General features: G+C 37.1%; 1 pseudogene; it reads left to right on the top strand.

Moving 5' to 3' along the window:
• Positions 1-13700, top strand: part of LOC124961428 (complement factor H-like) — a 119067-nt pseudogene that overhangs the window by 49000 nt on the left and 56367 nt on the right.

Here is a 13700-nt window from a genome sequence, read left to right as displayed (position 1 = left end):
AAAGTAGGTCCAAATCTTCAACTTGTTGGCTTAGGATCAGACTTCCTTAACAGGACTCCCATAGCACAAGAAATAAAAGCAAGAATCAACAACTGGGATAGATTCAAACTAAAAAGCTTTCTCTCAGCAAAGGAAACTATCAGAAATGTGAAGAGAGAGCCTACAGAGTGGGAGAATATCTTTGCCAACCATACCTCAGATAGAGCGCTAATTTCCAGAATCTATAAAGAACTCAAAAAACTCTACTCGAAGAATACAAATAATCCAATCAACAAATGGGCTAAGGAAATGAACAGACACTTCACAGAAGAAGATGTACAAGTAATCAACAGATATATGAAAAAATGTTCAACATCCCTAGTAATAAGGGAAATGCAAATCAAAACTACCCTAAGATTTCATCTCACCCCAATTAGAATGGCGATTATCAAGAACACAAGCAACAATAGGTGTTGGCGAGGATGTGGTGAAAAAGGAACACTCATACATTGCTGGTGGGGTTGCAAATTAGTGCAGCCACTCTGGAAAGCAGTGTGGAGATTCCTCAGAAAGCTTGGAATGGAAACACCATTTGACCCAGCTATCCCACTCCTTGGTCTATACCCAAAGGACTTAAAATCAGCATACTACAGAGATACAGCCACATCAATGTTCATTGCTGCTCAATTCACCATAGCCAGATTGTGGAACCAACCTAGATGCCCTTCAGTTGATGAATGGATAAAGAAACTGTGGCATATTTATACAATGGAATATTACTCCGCAATGAAGAATGATAAAATTATGGCATTTGTAGGCAAATGGTCGAAATTGGAGAATATCATGCTAAGTGAGATAAGCCAATCTCAAAAAACTAAAGGACGAATGATCTCGCTGATAAGCGGATGAGGACATATAATGGGGGTGGGAGGGGTTAGCATTAGGTTTAGGGTTAGGTTTAGGGTTAGGGATAAGGAGAGCGGTAAGAATGAAGGAAAGAAGGACTGTATAAAGGGAAAAGGGTGGGAGGGGTGGGGGGGAAGGGGAAAAAAAAGAAACATCATTACCCTGTGTAAACGTAAAAAAATAAATTAAAAAAAAATACACTTGACTTTCCCAAATTTAAAAAAAAAAAAAAAAAAGATTATACTTATTATCTCAAAACATGGACCCAAAGAAGAGTATGCTTTATAGTTTGTATTTAGTAGCTTTGAATAATTTAAGTAGCCTCATTTATTTTCACATAAGAATATGTATTTTTCTGCTCTCCCTTTCTCTTTCTTTAAGACAGGATTCAGATATGAGGTCTTTTAAAACTCCACCTGAGGTATGTCATGAAGGACCTGACTTTCCAGCAGGAGGTGGCAATTGTAGCACGTTTACTTCTAATTAAAACCAGAACCCAGGTTTCACTAGGGAATTTATTATTACTTTTAAGCAATGAGAATTTTGAACTTGGGAGTAGAGTTTTCTCTAATAAACTTACAGTTCATTTGGGTCTCAGGATTTAAAAAAAGCTGTTGACTGCCCATTGTGCATTAAAAAAGGTTAAAAGTCATAATTTCAATAGTTTTGTGGCATTCTTTTTCATTATTATTCTTGTTTTATGGTTTTTATAGAGGTGCACTAAAATGTAGCAACTTCTGTGGGAGGATATTAAATTAAGTTGTTGACTTTACTGATAACTTTTTTGTCTGACAAAATTCATTGGACTTTTAAAATTATACACATGACTAAAGATGGAAATGTTTGTGGACTGACATAGAAGGTAACTTGAGGTGTGGGTACATATACAGGAAGTGAAGGGGAAGTGCAGAGGTGATTACCAGGGCAATTCACATTTTCAACCTTTGAATTAGTTGGCTATTTCCTCCAAGTACACATCTGCAAACACACACATACACACACTTATGTAGAATTAAGTAAATAGTCCTTTTATTTTTCACTTGTGTTTCTAGAATCTGGCTTAGAATTTATTTATTCATGAATTTTAGATATAGAACCCTTTTTGTGTAATGAAAGTACTTTATGAAGTATTTGGCATTACTATACAACCACTATGTTATTTATAAGTTGGAAAGTACAGTTAAATGAATACAAAATAATTACAACAGAGGACACTTAAAATTTTATGATTATAATTGTTAATTCAGAATTTATATATTCATTTATATCCATATACATACTTTAAACAAAATGGGTTTTGCCTTATAAATATATGGTGACTGTTTTTCATGTCAATAAACATAAAATCTACTTCATCTTTAAAAAAAAAAAAAAAAAAAACAGTGCATCAGTGGTCCATTCCAGAAATATGAATGTGAAACTCTTGTTGAAAAATATCTGCATATTTTGAAATACATTTTGCATTAATTATATAACTAAAAGTATTATACTAAATTATTTTTGGAACAAATCTTGAGAATGTCAAAAGCTTATTACACATCTTTTTATTTTGAAAAATATTTAGTTCTGTAATCAAAAGTGAGACATGTTGGAGGACTGGATATTTGAAATTCTGCCGTTCTTAGCAAAGTCCTAGTTATCAAATGGGTGATAAAAAGTGTTTTCTAATGAAACTAAAGTACTTTTGTTATTTGTCAGCATATACCAAAATAACTTGAACTTTTTGATAGTTCATACCTTGGAAACAATAACCAGTTCTCTAATTAATTGTTCTTTATGTGTTTTTAACATTTATGTTTTGTATTTATTGGTTTGTTTTGTTACAGTGTTGAAAGGAAAAGATAAAATAATACGAGGTTTTGCTAAAACAAAATAATGTAATGAAGTATGAGCTGTACTGTGAAATAAACATTGCAATGTGAAAAAAAAATAAAAAAAAAAAATAAAATAATTTCAATTTTACATGAGTTAATCTGAATGTAACCGCACTGTAAGTTGAGGAGTATCAGCACTTATCTAAATTGTAAAATTTTCAATCTTTAATATAATCAGTTTTGAACCTTAAGAATAAGTTATTTAAAGATAATAATGTCCAAAAAGCAAGGTGATCATGTGTAGAAATATAGACCTCATTGGTAATGATGTCAAGGTCAAATGATGCTTGAATGAATTTTTTGTTATAGAAAAATTTTTTTCTAGTTTAAAAATTTCAGTAACAAGATTTTGAAGTGTGATTTTTATGTCTTTACATTTCAGACAGTACTATTTAGTTAAAATCACTTTTGAATAGAAACATTTTTGATTTTTAAAAGGTATAATGTTTAGGATGAAAATAAAGATAAAAATATACAAAAATTTAAGGTGACACACTGTTACCTCTTATTGCATAAAATCATATGGCTTATATTAGATTTTTTCTTCTTATTTGAGATCCTGATTCAGTTAAATTGATTGAGTTGATGCAGATTTCTCAATTTCAAGGAAATTGGTTACAATAAGCAAGTAATCTTTGTGTTTAATGTTAACACTTGTGAATATATTTAACTCAGTCTCAATGGGCCACTATAACAAATAAATGTAATTTATTCAGTGTGGCTTATTTTAAAGAGACATATCTTTCATACAGTTAATGGAACTAAGATGTCCAAGATCAAGGCACCAGTTAACCTGGTGTCCCAGGAGGGCTTATTCTCTGCTTTGCAAATGGTACCTTCTCACTGCATTCTAACTAGGTGGAAGGGTCAAAGAAGTTCTCTAGCCTTTCCTTTTAAGGGCACTGTTCCCATTCTTGAGGTTGGAACCCCATGACCTATTCACCTAAAAAGACTTCACCTTCTAATATGCTCACTGTGATCACTAGGAATGAAGGGAGAAATAGACTACAAAATAATAATAGTAGGGTGCTTCAGTACTCCCTCTTTAATACAATGGATAGGTCATCCAAACAAAGAATCAATAAGGAAACATTGGACTTGAGCTATATGTTACACCAAATAGACTTAACAGACATATATAGAATATTCCAACAACAGCAGAATACACATTATTCTGAAGTATATGCACAACATACTGCAGGCTAAGTCATATGTTTTGTCACAAAAAGATTCAAACTTTTAAGAATACTGAAATGATATCAAGTATCTTTGCCAAAGAAACACATGAAACTCTAAATCAATAATGGAATGTTGGTATATTCACAAATATATAGAATTTGAATGTCATCATCCTGACCTTCCAAAAGGTCATTGACAAAATCAAAGGAAAATAAATGATACTTACAAATAAACATCAAAACACAGCATACTAAAAAGTATAAAGTGCAGAAAAGGGGTTCCGTAAAGGAAGGTAATATATAACTATAAATGCCCACATGAATTAGATCTCAAGTAAATAACAAAGCTTCAGACTTTATACCTCAGAGAACTAGAAAATGAAGATATTATGAGGAAGGAAATAAAAAGTATTCAAAAAAGAAAGAATATCAACTAAGAAAACAATATCAAGCATCAACAAAGTTGAGTCGATATTTGAACCAATAAACAAAATTGATAAAAGTTTAGCTAGACAAATATGAAAGTAAATAAATTCAAAATGAAGAAGAAACATTTCAACTAATGACAAAAATAAAATGTACTATGAATCTAGTGTGCACAACTATACCAACAACATTATTATCTGAATAAATGGAAAAAAGCAACATCATTTACAAAAATAATCTTTAAAAAATTTGACACAGAAGGAGTTGCTTCAAGACAATAAAGGGTATATACAACTTGAATAATCTTAACCCAAATATCAAAAATCTGAAATGCTAAGACTTCGTAAACTTTCTAGATAATAATGCCAAAAGTGGAAAATTCCAAACCATAATATTTTGTCCAATGCACAAAATCATTTTAGGTATGCATACAATTATCTTCGGAATATATTTATGTAGTGAATATGTAAAACAAGTAAATTTTGTGTTTAGGCTCCAGTCCTACCCCAATGTATCATTCTGTAAATATAAATACTTCAAAATAAAAGAAAATGTGGCCCTAAGCATTTGGAATTAGGGATATTCAACTTGCATTAGCAGTCTACAATTGATATCATACTAATTGTAAGAAGAAATACACCTTAAAGCACAGCTGGAGAGGCTGATGAGTGTTGCTCCATTAGACAAAGAAAGGGGTGGTGCTAGAGGTCAAAGTCAATAGCCACTATTCTTTGGATGGTGTCCTGAATCTGTCCACTGAAACCATTTTGCTCTCCAAAAACTCTTGGTTTATGATGGGTGGGGAAGCTTTCAAGATCTCTGAAATGTCTTCAGGACTTTTCATCCACCGTTGGTTATTTCTATTCATATGAAAGTCAGTACAACAGTTACCCTATCACACACTTGGTTTCCTTGACTGGAAATTCTCCTTCATTTCCTGCCACACAGCAATGCTGAGAGATTTTCAACTATGTAGGCCCTTTTCCTCTGTTAATTATAAATTCTATCTTTGAATTATATATGCGCTCTCATTTCTTATAAGCAAATAAATGTAACTTTAATACTTTGCAGCTTAGAAATGTCTTGCTATATATCCCAGTCTACCTCTTCTAAATTCTGCATTGCACAAAGACTTAGGACATGGACAAAATGCATCCAAGTCTCTTCCAACTTTATAACCCAGATAGTCTTTTATAACTAAATTTTAAAAAAATGATATGAATATGTAAATTAATCTCCAATTCAACATGACCCAAAAGTATAATATGTTTCCTGAAGAAAACAATGCATTAGGTGCATTAATGCAAGACTGATTTCCAAATCAAGCACCAGACCACATCTAGATTAAGAAATTCCATTCAGGTCAAAGTGACATAAAAGGTACTGCCCTTTAGCCCACATGTTAGGTGATGCAGTCTCTAAAATACATATCACCTTTGTTAGTACTCATTAATCAACTTTCCTCCATCCTTCATCCTGCCTAATTTGTTCAGATTGTGGTTAGTGCCATTCCATTTCAGCTTCTATGATATCAACTTTTCAAGTTTCATATGCAAATGAGATCATGTAAACTATCTTTCTATGCATGCCATACTCTGCTTCACCTTATGATCACCAATTCCCTTTTTCTAGTCACAACTGAGAATTTCATTCTTTTTAATGATTACATTTTCTTGGGTTTTCACTATACAGAAATAATAAATGATGAAACAATATCTTTGATTCTGTTTAAATACACAATGTATGTTAGTATTAAGCCCTACTTGGTGCCCTATTATTATGTATAACCACTGTGTTTTTCTGGGGCAGTTATAAAATTAAACTTAAAAAATAAAATATGAAAGTGTAAAACAAAAGAGAATTAAGGAATCCTCCAAGAATTATGTACACCATTAAAGGAACATCTCTTTTAAATTTTCAGGATTTTTGAAGGTTAAAAGAAAGGAAAAGACATAAATAGGCAATTAATTAAATAATGGCTAAAATGGAAAGATTATGTAAGTACAGGAGGCTCAAAGAACCCAAATAAATATGATGGAAAATGTCCTTAAGTGGCACATTGTTGCCAGATATTAAATGATGAAAAGAAAGAATTCTAAAACAAGTAACAGAAAAGTATCAAGTTACATATATGTGAGGAGATTTCTCAGCCAGCACTTTACAGGTCAGGAAGGAACAGGAAGACATATTCAAAGGGAAAAAAATGCCAAGCAAGAATACTGTATTCCACAAGGCTCTCCTACATAAATGAAGAAGAAATGGACTTTCCTAATTAAGCAAAATCTGAGGGAATTCAGTAGCACCATATTGCCTTACAAAAGATCTCTTAAGGAAGTTCTACAACTGAAGTGAAAAACACTAACTGCCCTCATACAAACATGAAAATGTATGAAACCCACTAGAAGAAAAAATACATGACATGGAGATGAATCAAATTTTTCAATACACAAAATCACAAAATGACAGGATAGACAAGAGAGGAAGAAAATAACATAGGAAGAAACAGAAGAAAATTAAATGTCAAGAATAAGTCTTCGCTTACAAATAATAAACATAAACATTAAATTCTTCTCTTGAAAGATATAGAGAGAATGAATGGAAGAAAAAGCAAGACCCAATGACATACTGCCTACAAGAAACTCACTGTATCAGTAAATACACACTCAGAGCAAAAGAATGGGGGAAAAATAACCCAAGCAAACAGAAACTGAAAGGGAGTGGGAGTAACTATACTTACATCTGAGAGAAGCAACATTAAGACAAAAAATGTAAAAAGATACAAAGAAGATTGCTATATAATGATTAAGGAATCAGTTCAGCAAGAAGATATAACAATTGCAAATGCACATGCTCCTAAGGTTAGAATATACAACTTGATAAAACAAATACAACCAGACCACAAAAGAGAAACAGGAATAATATAGTAACAGCAGAAGACTTCAACACCTCATTTTCTTCAATGGGCAGATTATCCAGACAAAAACAATAAGAAATAAAAGTTAAACTAAATTGTACATTGAATGGCTCTAAAAGATTTTACAGAGCACTGCATCCAGTAGCTGCAGAACATGTATTGTTCTCAGCAGCACATGGAACATTCTCAATGACTCTGCATCTCAGGAATCAGGTGACCTGTGGCCTTGTGCGCATGCTCATGCATGCCTGGAACCCGGACTATTTCTGCTTCCGCTGAGCAATTCCTGCTCAGACTGTAGGATTCAGCACATTTGTACTGAAGAAGTCGCCCTGCCCTTCCTGTACTTACCCTGACCACCTCTGCAGGCCCCAGAGGCCCTGAGCTCCACACAGAGGACTGCAATGGACCCTCAGCCCTGCCCCCTGACCCGGCCCTGGCCTCGTTGCTCCTTTGAGGGCACCCTGGCGGTCCCGCCCTCGCTGGACACTGGCTTGGATGCCCACGTACTCAGAGGGTCCACATGCTGCAGTGGAATGTTGGATGGGCCAGCGACCAACTGTCCAGCACCCGGAGGCACTGAACAGGCTGAAGAGGAATTCAAACTACCTTCGGCCTGGACGCCAGCAGCCCTTGTCCGAAATTCCCAGCTCAGATGCTGGGCCCAGTGTCAGGCGTTCAATGTCTGCCCTGCGTCCCTGGCGACCATTCTGTTTGCGGTGCAGCGGTGTACCCCTCATCTCCATGCCTTTGGGGCCCTTTGGGGACATGTTTTTGGGGCCCATGGCCATGATGCAGTCAAAGGAGGCTGGAGATGTCAGAATCCCCACACTGAGCTCCAGGTAGGAAAGGCACTCAGGCGAGTGAGGTGGGGTGGGGTCGACCCTGGAGGCCAAGCCTGGGGGACTATGAACGGTGCTGGGTGGCTAGCTGTCCCCACAGCCAGTGTCAGGTCCGGCTGGTCCCCCACTGATTGTGGCCAGAACTGGTGCAGAGGTGAAGGGCACATGGAGAAGCAGGGCCACCTTTCCACTGCAACCCAGCACAGAGCAGACCCTCTGAACCCAGGCATCCTCACCCAAGTCATCCATGGGAGTCACAGGTGGGCTGAGTCTGCAGTAGCTGGAACAGTACCCATTCACACATCTGGTTAAAGTCTCTGGTTATTTGGTCATGTTATCTGTCAAGTGTTTGACACTGTACCTGGTCAGAAGTATATGCGTAATATCTGTGGTTACTGTAACTCGACATGCTATCTATTTATTGTCTCTGTTTACTCTAGCTGGACATGGTGACTGTCTCATGTGTAATGTGTGTTCTTTTTACAGGTGTGAATTCAGAAGCAAAGAGTTCCAAGTTCCCACAAATTTCCACCAAGCTATTGAAGAAAATCCTATGAAGACAGGCAGTGCATAGCATGAAAAGAATCTGTGAGGAGAACCCCTAAGAGGGTGATGATGAGAAGCTCTGAGAGTGAGTCAAGCTGCAGTGGAGACCCCCAGAAGGTAGGATGCCAGGAATCAGAAAGTCTGCTGAGGAAAGCTCCATGTAATGTGTCTTATTGTGATAGATACTAGTATGTAGGCACTATCTCTGTTGACTCTTCCTGGTCATGGTATCTGGGTTGACAGCCTCAGTTTGCTGTACCTGGTGAAGTATCTGCATAAAGACTCTGGTTGCAGTATCTAGTGACAATATATGGGTAGAATTTTGTTTATTGTGTTTGGTCACAGGATCTGACTAATGTCTCAGGTTATTATACCTTGTCAGAGTGACTAATTGTTATCTCTGTTTACTGTATGTGGCAACAGTATCTTGTTTTGTAATTGGTCACAGTATTTGACTAAAGTCTCTGGCTAATCTTCCTTGTCATCCTATCTGGGTATTGTCTGTGTTTACTAGATCTGGTCAAGGTCCCTTGCTAATGTTTCTGATTATTATAACTGGTCAGAATATCGAGCTAATGTTTCTGGTTTTTGTATCTGGTCATGGTATGTAGCTAAGGTCTGTGGTTATTGTACTGGGTTATGGTATCTGACTCATGACTATATGGATCAGGCATCAGGATGCTGTTTCTGTTTGATGCAACATGGGATCTGGCTAATGTCTCAGGTTACTGTACCATTTTGACTGTATCTAGGTATTGTCTCAGTTTACTGTACCTGGTCACAATGTCAGGCTTAATTCTGTGGTTATTGTACCTTGTCATAGAAGTTGTTAATGTCTCTGATTCCTCTATTTGGTCACAGTATCTGGTAATGACTCTTTTAACTATGTTTGGTCTTGGTATCTACTCAATGTTCTGACTACTGTATTGTGTCATGGTATCTGGGTATTGTCTTGCTATACTCTACCTAATCTTGGTATCTGATTAATGTCTCTGGTTACTAGTCACATATCTGGCTAATGTCTGTGGTTCATGTACCTGGTCACAGTAAGTGCATAATTTCTCTGGTTTATGTCCTTGATCACCAAATCTGGCTAAATCGAGTCTCTGGTTATTGTAGCTTGTCAATGTGGTTGTAATGTTTTGGTTTCTGAACTTGTTGCTGTGTCTGGCTATTGTCTCTGGTTACTGTACCTGGTCACCTTATGTAGATAATGACTCTGGGGTTTACTATACCTAATGTCTTGGTCAGTTTTTTGTTGCCGTGACTTGAAGATTCTGAGCATAATAATTATAGAGGAGGAAAAGTTTCTGTGGGGGCTCATGATTTCAGAGGTCTGAAAGGCCATAGAAGGTCAGCTCCATACTTCCGTGCTTGAGATGAGGCAGGACATCATGGTGGGAGAGGGCGTTGGAAGGAAGCATCTCATATCTCCGTGATCAGGAGCAGACAGAGAGAATCTCCAATCTCAAGATACAAAATCTATACCCCAAAGCCACGCCCCAATTCCATTCTCCTCCAGCCACACCCTATCCTGTTAGTTGCCTCTCACTTATCCCACCAGGGAGTAAGTCACTGATTACACTAAGCCTCTCACGTCCCAACCATGTCTCCTTTGAACCTTCTTCTATTGACTCACATGTGAGCTTTGGGGGAACACCTCATATCCAACCATCATACCTGGTCATGGTATTTTACTGGTCACAGTGCCTGTAAAATGTCTCTGGTTACTGTACCCAGGTCATAGTATTTGAATATTTTCTTTGGTTACTGTTTCTGGTCACAGTATCTGGCTAATGTCTCCCATTACTCTACCCATTCATGCTATCTGGGTAATGTCTCTAGTTAGTGTACCTTATCACACTATACGATTAATTTCTGGTGACTATATCGGACCACATAATTGGATATTTTTCTGTATACTAACTTATTCAAATTGTGTGACCCATTTCTCTGCATGATATACTTGGTCATGATATCTGACCAACATCTCTGGTGACAGTAGCTATACAGTGTATCTGGCTAATGTCTGTGTTTACTATGCCTGGTCAAGGTTCTGGCTAATGTCTCTGTGAATGCCTCTGCTTATTGTCACAGGTGGAGGTACAAGGTATTGTTTCTGCTTACTATTCCTACCCACAGAATCTGGCAAAATTCTCTGTTTACTCTCGCTAGTTGTCATTACTGGCTCCTGTCTCTAGTTACTGTATCTGGTCACCATTCCTGGCTGATATTTCAGATTACTATACCTGATCAGGATATCTGGCTAATGTATCTGTATCCTGAACCTTTTCATGATATCTGGCTAATGACATTGGTTACTTTCCTTGGATACAGTGTCTGGGCAATGATTGTTTACTGGTTCTCTGTGTCTTCCTAAAGTCTCAGCTACTGAACCTGGTCATGGTATCTTGCTAATGTCTCTGGATAATATATCTGGTCATGGTGTCTTAATACTATAGCTTACTGTAGCACCACATAGAATTAGGATTTATCACTGGTTACTATACCTGGCCATGGTATCTGGCCAGTACCTCTTCTTATTGTAACAGGTTGAATTATGAAGTATTGCCTCTGCTTACTGTCCTTGGCCACAGAATGTTATAGTATCAGGTTATTGTGTCTGTTTAGTGTACCTGGAGCTGTTATTAGGGTTTTGTCTGTGTATACTGTATCTAGTCACAATATTAGGCTTATGCATATGGTTACTGTACTGTGTCATATCTAGAAATTATCTTTGGCTCCTCAACCTGGTTAGGGTATCTGGATGATATGTCTGGTTACAACACCTGAATACGACATCTGGCTGATGTTTCTGGGTACTCTACCTGGTCACAGTATCTGGATATTGTCTCTGTTTAGTCTACCTGAGAATGGTGTCTATATATTGTCTCTGGTCACTGTCCATGGTTATCAAATGTGGTTAATGTCTCTATTTCCTGTACCTAGTCATGGTACCTGGGTAATGTCTCTGATAATTGTATCTTGTCACGGTATATGGTTACTGACTCATCATGGTATCTGGGTATTGTGTGAGTGCTGTACTTGATCAACATATCTAGGTATGTTTCTGTATAATGTACCTGGTCACCATCCCTAGTTAATGCCTCTGGTTACTATCCTAGTCATGGTAGTTGCCTAATATCTGTGCTTATTGTCCCTGGTCATAGTCTCTGGTTAATGCCTCTGTTTATTGTAACACATTGAAGTACAATGTATGAGGTACAAGGTATTTTCTCTGCTTGCTGTTCCTACCTAGAGAATCTAGTTAAGTTCTCTCTTTACTATATCCAGTCATGGTATCAGAGTATTGTCACTTCTTTCTGTACTTGGTCATGGTATCTAACTAATATCTCTGATTACTGTATCTGGTTCCAGTATTGGATTAATATCTCTGCTTACTGTATACAGTCAAATATCTGGGTATTATTGCTGGTTACTATACCTTGTCACAGGGTCTGGAAAATGTCTCTGCTTTCTGTAGTGGGTCACAGTATCTGAATATGGTATCTATCTATTAAAACTCGTCACAATACCTGTCTCCTGGCTAATGTCTCTAGTTACTGAACCTGGTCAGTATCTGGCTAATGTCTCCTGTTGTTATTCCTGGTCACAGTACCTGGCTTATTTGTCTAATTACTATATTAATGTATGTGGTCTCTGTATCTGCTGTTGTCTGGTTTCCAAAGCTGATCACTGAATCTGGGTATTATCTCTGGTTACAGTGACTGGTTTCTGTATCACGCTAATGTCTCTCTTAAGAGACACATTATCTGGGCATTATCTACCTGCTTACTATATCAGGCCTGGTTACTGTATCTGTTCAAAGCATCTAGCTATTGTCTCTAGTTACTTTACTTGGTTACAGTAGCAAGTTCATGTCTCTGGTGAGTGTATGTGGTCACTATATTTGGGTTTTGTCTCTCTTTACTGTACTTGATAGTGGTATTTGACAGATGTCTCTGGGTACAGCACGTGGTCATGTTATCTGGCTGTTTTGGTTTACTATACTCAGTCTGGTTATCTGACTAATACCTTTGGTTACCATACCTGGTCCCGGAGTCTGCATAATTTCTGGTTTCCTACCTTCTCATGATTTCTGTCTGTGTTCTCTGGATACTGCACTCAGTTTCAGTAGCAGGCTATGGACTCTAGTGGCTGTACATGGATATGATATCAAGCAGTTGTCCGTGAATGCTGTAGTTGTTCATGGTATCAGACTCATGTTTGTAATTGCTATTCGTGGTCACAGAATTTGGATACTACCACTGGTTTCTGAATTTGGTAATGGTGTCTAGCTAAGGTCTTCAGATATTGTACCTATTCGTGGTATCTGATATTTTCTTAGTTATCTGTACCTGGTAAGGTACCTGGGCAATGTCTTTGGTTACTGTACTTGGTCAGAGTATTTGCATAATGTTTCTGTTAAATGAGCCTTGTATCAGTATCTTTCTAATGTCTCTGATTACCATACCTGGTCACAGTAATTGCCGAATTTCTCTGGTTACCATACCTGATCATGGTATCTGGCTAATGCCTCATGTCACCATAACAGGTCACAGTATCACAGTCTCTGCTTAGTATTCCTGGTTCAGTATCTGGCTAAGGTCTCTGTTTACTGTACATTGTCACAGTATTGGGTTATTGTATCTGTTTACTTTACCTTGTCACTATATCAAAGTATTGTTTCTCTTTCCTTTATCTGGTCGAAGTACCTGGCTAATGTCTCTACTCAGACATTATCTAACTATTATTCTGGTTACAGTATATACTCACAATACTTGGATAATATCCATCTTGTGGATCAGGTCATGGTGTCTCTCTAACATCTATAATTACTCTACCTGATTGTAGAATGTGGATTTTGTCTCTGCTCTTTCTATATGGACATGCTATCTAATTATTTTTTGTGATTACTGTTTCTGGTCATGGTACATGCATGTTCTTTGTGGCCATGGTATCTGGCTGATATTTCTAGTACCTGGTACATATCTGGTTTGATGGTTAATTTGCGTTGTCAACTTGTTGGTATTAA

Source organism: Sciurus carolinensis, chromosome 12 (genome assembly GCF_902686445.1).
Source record: "Sciurus carolinensis chromosome 12, mSciCar1.2, whole genome shotgun sequence".
Lineage (NCBI taxonomy): Eukaryota > Metazoa > Chordata > Mammalia > Rodentia > Sciuridae > Sciurus > Sciurus carolinensis.
Note: the sequence above shows the minus strand (reverse complement) of the source record. Positions and strands in the feature narration are given on the sequence as shown.